This window comes from Rhamphochromis longiceps, linkage group LG20 (assembly GCF_057381845.1).
Source record: "Rhamphochromis longiceps isolate RC_006_pf linkage group LG20, R_longiceps_female_GT1.1, whole genome shotgun sequence".
Lineage (NCBI taxonomy): Eukaryota > Metazoa > Chordata > Actinopteri > Cichliformes > Cichlidae > Rhamphochromis > Rhamphochromis longiceps.
Genome location: NC_140576.1, coordinates 23,616,677 through 23,630,440, shown reverse-complemented (window position 1 = coordinate 23,630,440; position 13,764 = coordinate 23,616,677).

Here is a 13,764-nt window from a genome sequence, read left to right as displayed (position 1 = left end):
CCGTCTCATGATAATTTAAACCCTCTTAAACATAAACATCTATCCATCCATCCATCCATCCATCCATCCATCCATCCATCCATCCATCGGAAATCTGTTTGTTAAGCCACTTAACGCTCACCTATAAATCATTCAAGCATAAAAGCATCATCTAACTCAAGGGATGAACCAATTTTAAATTGTATCTTCATACACTTTATTGTAGCATCCTATTGCAAATGCTAAAAATAACATGTTAAAAATACCAATAATAGCATTTTTACACCAACAAGGTGCTACTAGATAAACACCTGACGTTTCGCAACATAAACCTCAAAGAAATTGAGTAAACTGCACAAGTAGAGGATAAAACAAGTACCAGGTCTACAAAACTGTCTACAGCAGATGAACAGTATCCAAAAGTCATTTCCATAAGAAATAAGAAAATAAATCCTGCAGAATGGCTGTCAAGAGGTTATTCTTAAGGAAGGGAAATGGGAATCAACCAGCCTAAAAATTAGCGGTAACAGGACTCATGGCACGATGAACCTAAGTTTGAAAAGTCTGATTCAAATAATTATCAATATTTAGAGAGGACGACAGGAGAGATGTACAATAGTGACTGCTTACAGTGATTTTTAAAACATGGTAGAGGCTTTGTCATGGTTTGCGCTGCACTTAAACCTATGGTGTTTTACATCTTGTCAAAATTGGTGGAATTATAAATGTAGAAAAATGTCATTATATCTTTCATCCACCATCCAATAGAGCTTCCTTTTTCAGCATGACATTGATCCCAAACACACTGTCAATGCAGTAAAAGCATATCTAGCTAGAAAAACACACAGCTGAACCCTATCAGTTATGTGGCGATCGTGGCTCAAGAGTTGGCCTCGTAATCGGAAGGTTGCCGGTTTGAGCCCCGGCTTGGACAGTCTCGGTCGTTGTGTCCTTGGGCAAGACACTTCACCCGTTGCCTACTGGTGGTGGTCAGAGGGCCATCACCAGTGTGTGAATGTGTGTATGAATGGGTGGATGACTGGATATGTAAAGCGCTTTGGGGTCCTTAGGGACTAGTAAAGCGTTATATAAATACAGGCCATTTACCATGGACTGACCTCCCCGGAGGCCTGAATTACTGAAGCAGTCTGGGATCATCTTGACAGAGAACAGAACAAAAGGCAGGCAACATCCAAAGAAGAGCTTTGAATGTCCTTCAGGAAGCTGGGAGAACTATGGCTGAAGACTACTTAAAGAAATTACAAAAAGGCTTGTCAGGCTCTATTGAATGATAAAAGTGGTCATACCAAATATTGACACTCGCACTCATACAAACTACGTTTTTGCCTAATAAATTCTGATGTATTCCCATTTACGTTTGCATGTTTAAATGAAGTGCTGCACGTGTTTAATATTTTCCCAAAAAATATAATAAATGAGGGGCACTTAAGACTTTGCATAACATTTTCTATTAATTAAATACGTTATGATGTGCATCTGAAAAAAAGACCATGTAAAAATTTCTCCAATGTGTTTATTCATTAAAAACTAGTATTTCCAGGCATTAATACAACTTTATCTATCTATTTGGGGTTTTTTTTTTATTTTTTTATTTTTTTTAAATTTGCGTGCATGCAGGGATTCCCTGGATGAATAAATAAATAGTCAGGGCAAAGCTGTAATAAGAATTCATCTTTCCACAAAACTATCATCTTAGCAAATCTAATTTGTTTCCTTGTGTATTTTTAGGAATTAAACAGGTTTAAACCATATTTCAGTGTCAGCACATCGCATAAACGTGGAGCATAAGTGTATCTGATGATCCCCAGAAGCCAGAATGACTAGAAGGAGAGCACAAAACAAACTTGGAGCCAGCTTGAATTTCAGCACTAATTGAATCTTGGAAGAGACAAACACTTCCACATCAGACGCCCTCTTCAGAGACGTCTGCTTGCTTGTGAACTCTGCAGCAGAGTTTGAGTAGACAGAATCCTATTGACCCTTGGAGGGTGGGGGTTGGGGGTCTTGGCCCACTTTGGCATGCTCACCCCGCCCCCACCCCATGTCCTCCTGCCCCCGCACCCCCTTTTTGCTCATCTGTCTTCCCCTTCGGCACGCTCTCTAGCTCATTCTAGCAATCCATTTTTAGGCGCTTTGTAAACCACAAGTGATCCAGCCAAACCAACTAACAGATGTGGACAAAACATCCTATTCCTGCCTGTGCCTGGGTTTCCCCCGCTTGTGCTGCTGTTGGCCCTGGATGAGCCTGAACATGACTAACACACATACACACACGCCACTCACATCCTCCCTCTCATTCCCCAAAGAAGAGATGAAGGGGGCAAAAAAAAAGGGCAGGAGAGAGAAAATCCACCGGGAGGGGAAAAGGAAAAGGCTAGGTGGGCGGAGAATATGTGTGTGGGTGTGTTTCTACGAGGGAGCGGATGGAGGTTAGTGGGCGGAGGGTCGGGGGCCGCTCAGTCCGCTCATGAGTAGTATCTGACTCACACAAACAGACGGAAGTAGTGCGTGCTGCTTGTTTAGTGAACACAGCTCTGTATTAATGTGATACTCCTATATGGAAATCATAATAGGAGTTCTTACAATACCTTATTTCAACTCCTTAAGTTGGTCACTGACTCAGCGCTCCACTTTCTCTTTCAAATGGTTTCAATTCCACATCCTGAGATGGACACGGGCGGATCAGTCATACTGTGACTCAAACGTTTGACATTTTTTAATGCCATATTTGAAACTTCCTTTGGCAGCCTTGGTACGTTTATAAGTCACTTTTTTATGCGGTATATTTATTTTTTATTTGTCATTCCATGGGAATCAACAGCTTGGAAAAAACCTGCAAATCCGCCCGGTTTTTCTTTTTAAAGTTCCTGAAGTGGGTTGACTCACACCCAGTCCACCTAATCATAGCATATAAATACATACTATACCTAAAGCGGACCATACAAAACACTCAAAGCAAGCATTAACTGGGTTTTATTATTTTAACTTAAAAATGTATTCAACCCTAAAGGCAGTTTTTTTTTTTTTATCTCCCGGAGCCAGAGTGAGGCAAGAGGACAGGGTCAGCTTCAGAGCAGCCCCCTGACAGCTACCAGCAGTTATGTGCTGAGAGATTTTTTAAAACATAATAATAAGGTGAGTGCTTTTAAATCTAGACTATATCTGCACCACCCTTCCATAGTTCGTTATTGAGTCCCCTCATATGAAAGACATGAGTGTTTTTGAGCATCTGCAATATGAGTCACCAATATATGTCGCCAACAGGGGGCAGATTTTTTTGGTTTACAAACTGAGGCAACAACGTGTGACATCCTTGAGAACTGCCACCATCTTGTGGTGATACTTATACATTATGTGCGCTTTTATGTTCAATATTAAAACTTTTTTTTTATTTAAAATGCGTCTCACTGTGTAAGATTAAATGTTTATTAGAAAATGCCCAACCCCTCCTCCCCTTCACCTTTTCCCCCCACAACTATTCACCACGAAGGAGAGTGTTGCTGTGTTGTTAATACACTCCCAAGACTTCTCAGTGATAAAACACTCTGCTTTTCATGACAAGTCTCCCGGTAGCCGAGCACTTTAGTTATCATGTCCAGCAGGGGGTAGTCTTACCCTGAAAAATACTTTAGCCTTGACTTCATTGATTCCTCTCCTGAATCTAATAGGTAGCAGGTTTGTTGCCACTAAGGAATTAACAAGCTGCAGCAAACCTGCATCTGTCTGGAATTTATTCAGACAATATGTTCCCTAGATTGTCCTCCACATCAGCAGCTGCAGACATTTGCTGAAAACTGAAGGGGCTGGCAATATTAAAGCAGTTTTGCAGGTTGCTCCCATTTCTTCATCAAGTTTTGTGAAATAATGAATCCACGGTTTGGATTGTGGTTCAAAGCCTGCCCTCTAGACATGACAATCAGGTGCAGCAGAATGAGATTACTGCTTAATTCAGCTGACCCTCATCAGGTTTAAATTCAACTAGAGTAGAGAAGGCAAAGGAGGTCTGTCACTCTGACAGATGAGCATATGTTCAGAGAGGTTGGAAGGAGTAATAGATGAGAGTCACCTTGGTGATGGTGCATCTGGATTTTCAGAATTCACGCTACCCCTCTCTGTCTTACCTGATTGATCAAAAGGGAAAAGAGCCCGCCTGCCCATTTTCGTGCCTGTCACATCCCTGCATGGTAGCTGCAGTCCCCAGAGAAAGCATCTGGCTCAGGCTACATCTTTGCTGGTTACTTATAGAAGCGATCTGTACCGAGTTTTATCGCTGTTTTTTTTTTATTTCCACAGGGAAAAGAGAGCAGATTCTCTTGGCAGAGTGCTGATGTGATGACCGCAACAACAAATAAGCGCCAAGCTTTACAGTCGAGGATAAAAGGTTTACAAACTCCTCTGTAAAACAGGTGGTAGGCTCAGCTGCAGAGCTGAGTCACTTTAACATTTGTCTTATTGATTGCTTTTTGACTGACATTCCCACAGCAGGTAAATTAGAACGTGGGTATTTTTTCTGTCAAGTAGATTAAACAGAATTAGTATGTGCAAACACTGGCCAGACAGTGACATTTTAAAAATATCACCAACGTATCTAGAGGAAAAGAATTTTTTAGACTTTTCTTGTTTTTAACACAGTCTACACACTATAATTACATTAAGATTGGTAGCCCAGATATTACGTTTTTTTTCCATTTCAATTACTTAAAAGAAACAAAAACTCAAAATTAAGGCAGCAGTGAAGTGAGATAAACTCCAAAAACTCACTACACTTTCCATCATTCACTAATGAAAGCATTAGAGCTGATTTTTTTTTTCCAGTACCACAGAATAAAACCGTACAAATAAATCAAATTTCATGTATAAAATAAGCCCTCCTTTAAATATCACCCCTGTAACAAAGTTGAACTCTTTAAAAAAGAATAAATGTCAGTGTAGCATTTTTTGACATTAACTTGACGCCCACAAGCCCCGCAGACCAGTTACTAACACCGGTCAGTAATTCCATTGTGTTGGTGGCAGCTCACCAACCCTCAAGCTTCTAGCCTCAAGCATAAATAAGAAGAAGGCTACAAAGGTCTGGTAAACTCACATCTTTCCAACGCCGCACGCTCTAACTTTAGCTTTCAGTCTGAACTGTGATCCTCTGGAGCGCCCACAAAAGACAAACATTTTCACATACCCAGTAATAGTCACCCCAAACCTGTGAATAGACTTTGACGTCTTAAATACCCCTTTAACTATACGATGCATTCATTTGGTAAATAACACATCAGTTTCTTTGTTCTTGCTCTGTGTCTAGACAGGTTAGAAAAAAGACGGGCTAGGTAAGCCGATTGTGCTTGGAGCCTGCAATCCAGCTGTTGTAGCTGGGAAGTCCCATAGTGGTGTCTGGAGTAATATCAGTTGACAGATCCCCTCACTGACACCAGGATGTCCGTCTATGGCCCTGACCACATCACAGTGTTCAGTATCCTGTGTAAGCAGGTGTCAGATTGCTGCCTATTGATGAATGATTTGATTTGCTGAAGATGGACTGTGGTGCTGCCACCCGCAGGGGTCTAGGCGAGACGGATGGGTCCATTTGTAATGCAGAGGGGGCCCCACAGCTGCATTAACTATTAAAGTGTGGTTATCTCAGGGTAATGGTACGCCAACAGCACTGAAACAAACTATAGCGAGAGAAAGTATAATTCTAATGTTGATATATGAGCCCTTGCTTCTTTATTATGTGCTCTATTCTCTAGTCTGCAGTCTAGATTGGGACGATATGAATGAAACAGCAATAGCCTGCCATTTAATGAACGTCTGGTTAATATACGCTTGATACCATAAGAAAAGTAATTGTATATTAACCCTCTCAGGCTCAAATTAAGTTTTTGTTGCTAATGCACAAAAGAATACCTACAGAGGTACTTCTGAGTAAAAAAACCTCATAAAATATGTATGTGGGGTAATCAGGTTGTTAGCTTTTAACTGTTGCAAATCTGCAACGCCTGCCTTGAGAGGGTTAAATGTTCATCTAAGGTAATGTTCAAACTTTAAATTCTAAATTGGGTTAAAATAAATTTAATCCACACTGTTTTTATTTATTAATCGACTTGTAAGGACAGCTTTGTCTTAGCCACACACTCACTTTGCCCTGTGACATTAAAGGACCTCAGACAAAATAGTGTAAAACAACCTTAGCACAGTTGCTTGGCATCACAACAAGCCTGAAATGATGTAGTTACCACTGGTCTGCCACACAGCACGGCCAGTAAATGAAAGAAAGACCCATGAAGCAGAGAGGCCAAATGACTTCACCTTTAGCTGCCTCTGGTGTTTGTCTTTACTTGTAAACAGGCACTGGGAGGAAGTTCACTCGTTAAACTTTCTACAGATGGTCAATATCTTTATCTGTTTCCTGCTCCAGCTGGTAGAAGTCTTGAATAGCAGTAAAGAGGGAGAAATTGATTCCACTGTACCTTTCCTCCTCTCATTTTGTCAACCTGAAGTCCATCTTGTGAATGTGCCCTCAGAGTCGATTGGCCTAAGGGATGGAGGAGCACTGGGAGTAGCTGGGTAAAGGAGTGAGCCATCTATCCTTGGTACCGAGAAGGGGGAGGAGGGGACATGGTGTCGTTCCACCTGCCTGCTGAATAAATCATCGCTTAGGCCATTCTGCAGCTGCAGTCCAATTAACCAAAGGGGACCCTGTGAATGCAGTTAGGTGGTATGATTAATTACACAGTACTGACAATACATACCATAGTTCACAATATCCCAAAAGGCAAACACTGAAGATGGCTTTACTTTGCAGATTTTAGCATGCCTTTGAAGCATTGCTCCCTTTGGATGTACACTAACATTATTGGAAGTTTTTTTTTTTTTATCATACCTACAGTAACTAATTATGCCTCTATCTGGTACCTTTGAAAGTGGAAACAAACAGGCAAACACATGTACACAATCATAAAACTGAAGCCACTCCAGTAATCTTAAACCAGCTTCAAAGCCAAGCAAACAAGCAAGCAAACATTTTCCCCTGTTAGAAGGCAAGGCTTTCTGGCATACTAATTTAAGGTGCCATTAGTTCCTTTTACATGGCTTATGACACAGCTCCAGTTCTTACTACTTCAGCTCATTTAAATGGTGCCTTTAATTTAACATAAAAAGTCAAAGAAGAAGGTGGAAGAGAAAGGTTAATGGGACTGACACAAAGGGCAGACAGCAGAAGAAGTCTAGCCTTAAGTGTCACATCCTGCTTGCATCACAGCCCATACAAGGAACCAATTAGGCCTGGTCAGTAATTAAGAGAAGTCCAGTAGCATGGCTCTGGTTATAGCTTTCTGGAGGATTAAAGCCTTCTCCAAGACAACTGCTGGTAATGGCCTCGATCCTTCTATCAATGATCCGCTCACACGCTGACGTTTGACTGCTGCCACATCAAACAGAAAGGTCACAGAGGATGTAACAAATGAAAACAGAGGAAAGACGAGACAAGGACGTAATTGCAGGAGACTTTGGTCAATGGGAGAAAGACCGCTCAGCCATTGTTTACTTTTAACAAAGCTGATGTTGCAGCACAAGCACACACCATCCCGCTCTTTCTATTTCCAGCGTGCGTGGCTTGTTTCAGCAGAGCAAAAGAAAGAAGTTAAACATGGACTTGACATTTACAGCCAACGTCTGTTTAAAGGTTACATTCAGTTTCAATGAAAACTTATGCAAGATCTCTGCTTACTGAGTATATTAGAAATGCAGCATTTGTATGTGGGTTTGAATAAGTTCTGTTATTGAATAAATAACTTAGTATTCTATATTAACTGTGGATCAAAATATCTTAAAGCTGTCATTAGTGATGACAAACTGGCAACTGCGCCACACCTTAGCTTCTTTTAGCCCGTTCTTTTCAATTTAAAACGCAGTTCTTCAGTTCATTCTCACCACTCTCATCTAAAACCATTTCCAACATCAACATGTGGCTGCTCCCAGCAGCCCAGTATTCAGCAGCTAAAGTTCAGCAGTGAATAATGAAATAATTAAAAAACTAGCATCACCTGGCTTTAAAAGCATTTATCAGTCAATTGTCCAATTAGTTTTGAGCCTGTAAAAATGGGGGGCTATGTATAAAAATGTCTGTAATTCCTGAACCAGTAATGTAAGACTTTTATTAGAGCATCTGGATTAAAGCTGAAAATATGCACTTTGTGGTGGCGAATAGAGGCAAAAACTACCAAACTGTGTCACTGTCCAAAAACGTGTGGATGTAACTGCACAATATAGTGGCAGCAAAATCTTAGAGACTAGTAGTTCTGTTCAGGATCTAGACAAACCCAAACAATGTATTTATTTTCAAAGTATACTGAGTGGAGCACTTTGATAAAAGAACGGTCTGTTGGCTATCTGAATTTTTAACTTGTTGTAGATGATTTGTTTTAAAAACTGTAAATGGTAAGAAACTCTGTTCAGTGTTTCAAGAAAAGAGTATATTGAGCAGCTAAAAGCCAGCTACACTGAAACATATCATGAATGCACGATTGAAATCTGCTGTGAATACATATTAACTGGATGGTGCTGAAGCTGGATTTATTTTTTAGCGTTTGCTTTTATTGCCGAAGACAAACTGGAGAACACTGTAATGTATCCCAGCTTGTATTTCCACCACACAAAAGAACAGATGCACTAATTAGCGTTTGAAATCACACACTTGCCTGAAAAACAAACACACACACACACACACACACACACACACACACACACACACACACACACACACACACACACACACAGTCCATCAATAAAATTTATCAAAAATATCAAGGCTTATGTTGATCTGAGAGTCTTATGAAGCATTTTATAGAAAAACAAAAGGGGCCTAACAAATTAATTAATTTTTAAATGCGACCAAATTGTAAACAAATAGATACGTTAACATTCAAGTCTTTTACTAATTAATTTTCATGAATAAAGAACACCACAATCACCATTGCCTTGCTATTATAAAATTAATAGATACATTTTTATATTCTGTATTTAAGACTGTTTGAGATGGCAGTACATTGGAAATGGAAACAACAACAACATAAAAAGCACTTGCACATGTTCAAAGAGTAGTTTTTGTGCTTCCACTATTTCATACATCTTGGAAAGACACACACCTGATCTCAGATGATAGTTGATCTGCAGTCAGATTCCTTTTCTGTTGATACTGGCTTTTAGTTATGCATAGGAATAAATATTTTCATGTGTAAATATCTTACAGGTGCACCTCTTTGGTCTCACAGTTTGAAGATTTATTTCCAGTACACAAACACATTTCTAGCTGTTTTAATCCTCACAGAAGCTGCTGAGGTAACAACACAAACTGAGTTATCCTCAACACTGCAACACTAAAGGCGGTTTAGTTTTGATGGACTGGTGAGGCAAATCAGTAGCAAAAGCAATTAAGATAAGCTGGAACGCTCACTGTACTTTTTGAGTGTTCAAACCAAGCCATAACTCCATTTAATTTTTTTCTTTGTGACCACGAGGGTCCGTCTTTACGGGATAGTCCACGCAAATGCTACTGCACTTAAATTTGCATTCCGACAGTAGCTAAATCTTCGTGTATTTTGCTAATATAACCTCAAAGGCTTGTTTTCTCTCTTCTCTAGCTGGCTATTGATAATCCTGTTGAATAAACATCATTTCCACGTGTACATATTTTTGTGGCTTCATCTTAACAATTCCACTCCCACACAATATAGGTTCATCTGCAATAAAATGCATTGTACTTGTGCTCTGACTGCAGCTGCTTCTGGGGATTAAAAACAAACATGACTTATCCTGCACACTGTGATTGTACAGGCTGTTTGGTGGCTTTTTCCAGATAACGTGTCTCAACGTATAACAATGACTCTTGGCTGCAGCTGCAAACATTTCTCTGAATTGGATTACATTCTCACAATACATGGTAGGCCACATTCTCATCCTAGATAAACTGTGGCAATGGATAGAGGAGGGGATGGAAAAAGCACATCTCCGAGGGCAGAAGTAATTCATTTTAGCATAAAATGGAAAGTTCAGGAAATCACACTTTATGATTTTATGTTAAAAACAGAGTATAGAATGAATTAACTAAAGAACTAGTTTGATATTTACCACCCATGGCAGTGTGGATGGTATTTTTTTTTCACCTTGTAAGTGTGTGTGTGTGTGTGTGTGTGTGTGTGTGTGTAGGTGTGTGTGTATGTAGTCATGGTAAGTGACAATTGTGAATTTGACTTCTTTGGCTGGTGTTCATGTGTGTGTCTGTCTATAGATCTCCAAAGATTGATTCTGTTCATCTGGACGTAGCGTTTTCAGTGGGAGAAACGTTTCGTCACTCATCCAAGTGACTTCTTCTGTCTCAGCTGACTGTGGTTTTCCCAGCCTTATAAACAGTACATTTGCATAATGACTGAAACCAACCCACTGATGGGACGATGGGCTGGGAGGTCAGTTCCTTCATCATGATTATACAAATTCTCATGACAACTGATCATTGATACTGTTAAGATTGGGGAAACTTGCAGTCAGCTGAGACTGAAGAAGTCACTTGGATGAGAGACGAAACGTTTCGCCCACTGAAAACGCTACGTCCAGATGAACAGAATCAACCTTTGGAGATTTACTTACCTGGATGATTGAGAATGCATCAAGGCGTCTGTCTATAGACTGACACAAGATGGTGTTTAGTTTGAGATTTAGATGATTGCATTCTTGCCAGTGTCATGTTTGGCGTATCTCAACCAATTCTGCCAAGACGACTGGTGAAATAAGATGAGTGGTCAAATATCCAGCCAGAATTATGCCAGAAGCTTGTTGATGGCTACCAAAAGCATCTGAGGTGCAACTTAACCAAATCTTGATGAGTATGTATGGATATATTTGAACCTGTGTGTATACTTGTGACCCTATATGGATTAGAGAAAAATCCAAAATAACACTTGTTCACCCAAAGTTATTAAATGTATGTTGCACAATAATTGGAAAAAGAACAGTTACGAAAAACATTATAAAAGCCCCAAATTGATGAGTGTACGTAAACTTTCTTTCACAGTTGTACAACCAGTGATTACCTCTTTGGTTGTAGAAGAAAACAGGAAGCCAAAATATTGCAGACTTCGTCCAAAAAAAATCTTTTGAAGCCTTCTATAATTTGGGACTGTCTGAGCTCCTGCACTGATATATCATTGAAAGGCAAAGTATTTAAATGGACTGAGTGCAATGGGTCAAATAAAAGAGTTTGGTTGTAGTGTCCAATCTGTCAGACTGGGTATAAGAAATTTCGGGAAATGTCAGAGAGTGCCATCATTGTCTTTACAGCAGCAGTGTTAATAGCAGTGTGACAAAGCATACTACAACAAACATATTGTCGTTACAGCGTTGGCCTTTTGCAGGTCTTGAAAACCCCCTAAAGAGGAGAAGAAACCGAAGCCAGTAATAACCAGGGAAAACAGGGCAAACAGAAACTGAGCATAGCATTCGTTCTGGCAGGCTACAGAGACAAGCTAAACCAGCAATCCCTGCAGATTTCAAGGCAGTCCACATCAGCTGATGTCTCAGCTGATTCCCTTTTGTGCATCCTTTTGGCATGCTATTTAATCTACTTTACCCTGCATACACTTACAACCCACCTCCAACTCAGCTCCTCCATCTCATGCTATTCATGCTCACTTAATTAGCATCACGTTAGTTGTCATTGATGCCTGCTCTGAACTGTGAGGGGGTCTGCTGCTTCTCAGCCTCCCTTTACACTGTAAAAGAAAATCCTAAAAAAATAGTAATATTCCGGCAGCTGGGGCGCCAAAATAATACCAGAAAATACCAGAAAATAACTTTCTCATAAAAATACGGTTATTTTCAGAAATGACAATACAGTTTGTTGCCCTAATTTTACATGGGATTTTACCCCTTTCAAGTGCTTAAATTAGGAACATTTTAATGTGATTAAACGATGAAATTACCTATAAACAATTCAATGAATGCGGCATGAATAATAATACTTGTACAGAAATATACAGTTAACAGTTGGTTTAAATAATAATGGATTGCATTTATATAGCGCTTTTTGGGGCCCTCAAAGCGCTTTACAATTCCACTATTCTTTCACTCTCACATTCACACACTGGTGGAGGCAAGCTACAGTTGTAGCCACAGCTGCCCTGGGGCAGACTGACAGCAGGTGGTAGGGGAAGTGTCTTGCCCAAGGACACAACGACTGAGCGTGTTCGAGCAGGGCTCGGACCGGCAACCTTCTGATTACAAGACGAACTGTCAACTCTTGAGCCACGATCGCCCTAAATAATATTAATTGATGTAAAAAAAAGTTTATAAGAATCATTTTATATATTTTTCCATAGTATTACATTTGAATTTAACAGTTCAATCTTTCAAATAACGGACAAATATCTGTGAAATTATGATACATTTGTGAATGTATTTTAACAATCTAAATATGCATATGTACAGACAAATATATTTAAAAAACAAGAAAATTATGTTTTATTACATTTACAGTGATTTTATGTTATTTTACATTTGAAATGTAAAATCACAGTCTATTTATGTAAATTTAATGATATTCTAGAAAAACAGTACAAAACTGTAAAATACACAGTAAAATACTTTTATATTACTTTTTTTTTTTTTTTTTACAGTGTATAGGCTTTTCATATTTGAACATGGAAAGGACAGAACAGAGCCATGATAGTATAATAAGCCTATTTTTTAAACTAAAGTGGTCCTATTAGAGATGCAGATGTTGAAAGTGCACTATAAATAAATTCATTCATTTATCCATTCATTTAATTTTAGCATGGGTGTTATGCTTGTTTTCCATTGTCCATCCTTTGTCATGTTTTATTTGTTTATTTTGTAAGCGCAGTCAGATTAAAGGTTTTTGGTCATATATTTTTAAATGAAAATAAATAAATAAATTAGCCATGTCCAGTTTTTAGTCACCAAAATTCTAAATTAGGCATTGTACTACTCTGTTTTTGAAGACCAGAATAAATGTGACACCTGATAAAAAAAGAAAAACAAAGTTTTACAAATATATTTCAGATTGCCTTAATGTAAAATCCAAGTTATTATATTTCAATTACTGAAGTACACAGTGCTTTTTCTCACCAGCAGGTGGCAGAATAAACTGTCAAGCAGTTAAAATGACAAGGAAATTAAGGGGCATCTGCTTATTCATGAAGTTTTTTTTGTTATTCTAAAACACTAATGCCACTGCAGACTGGATAGTCTTTCTTTTTCTTTTAGTCATATTCTCATGCATTAAAACCTTTTTCACAAACTCTTTCAGTGTTCATATGGGCATCTGACTATTGTTTCAAGGCAAACCTGGCAAACTGCAAAACTGATCCTTCGAGTGCTGTTTACTGCCAGCTTTACATATCAATCATGGCCATGTACACCTGAAATCAGTCACGGTGAGACTATATTACTGGGAAGGCTGAACTGCTTTCTGCACATAAATTATTACTGAATTTTGTTTATACTGCATAAAAGTGTAATAATAACAGAAAATGTCAGTAGTTCATGCTGAAGCAATAAACAATATAAAAACCTTTGTGGTAGCAGGAAGCACAGAAACTGACAAACACACGCGCCAGTAGTAATAAAAGTCTGCATCAAAGAAAACAGGGGTTACCATGCTATTAAGCAATGCTCGACGCTGTGAAGTGCACCTACAGTTACATTTACATCTGTGGAAAACTGTGGTGTTGCCAGGCATTACAATGGGCCAGACAGATC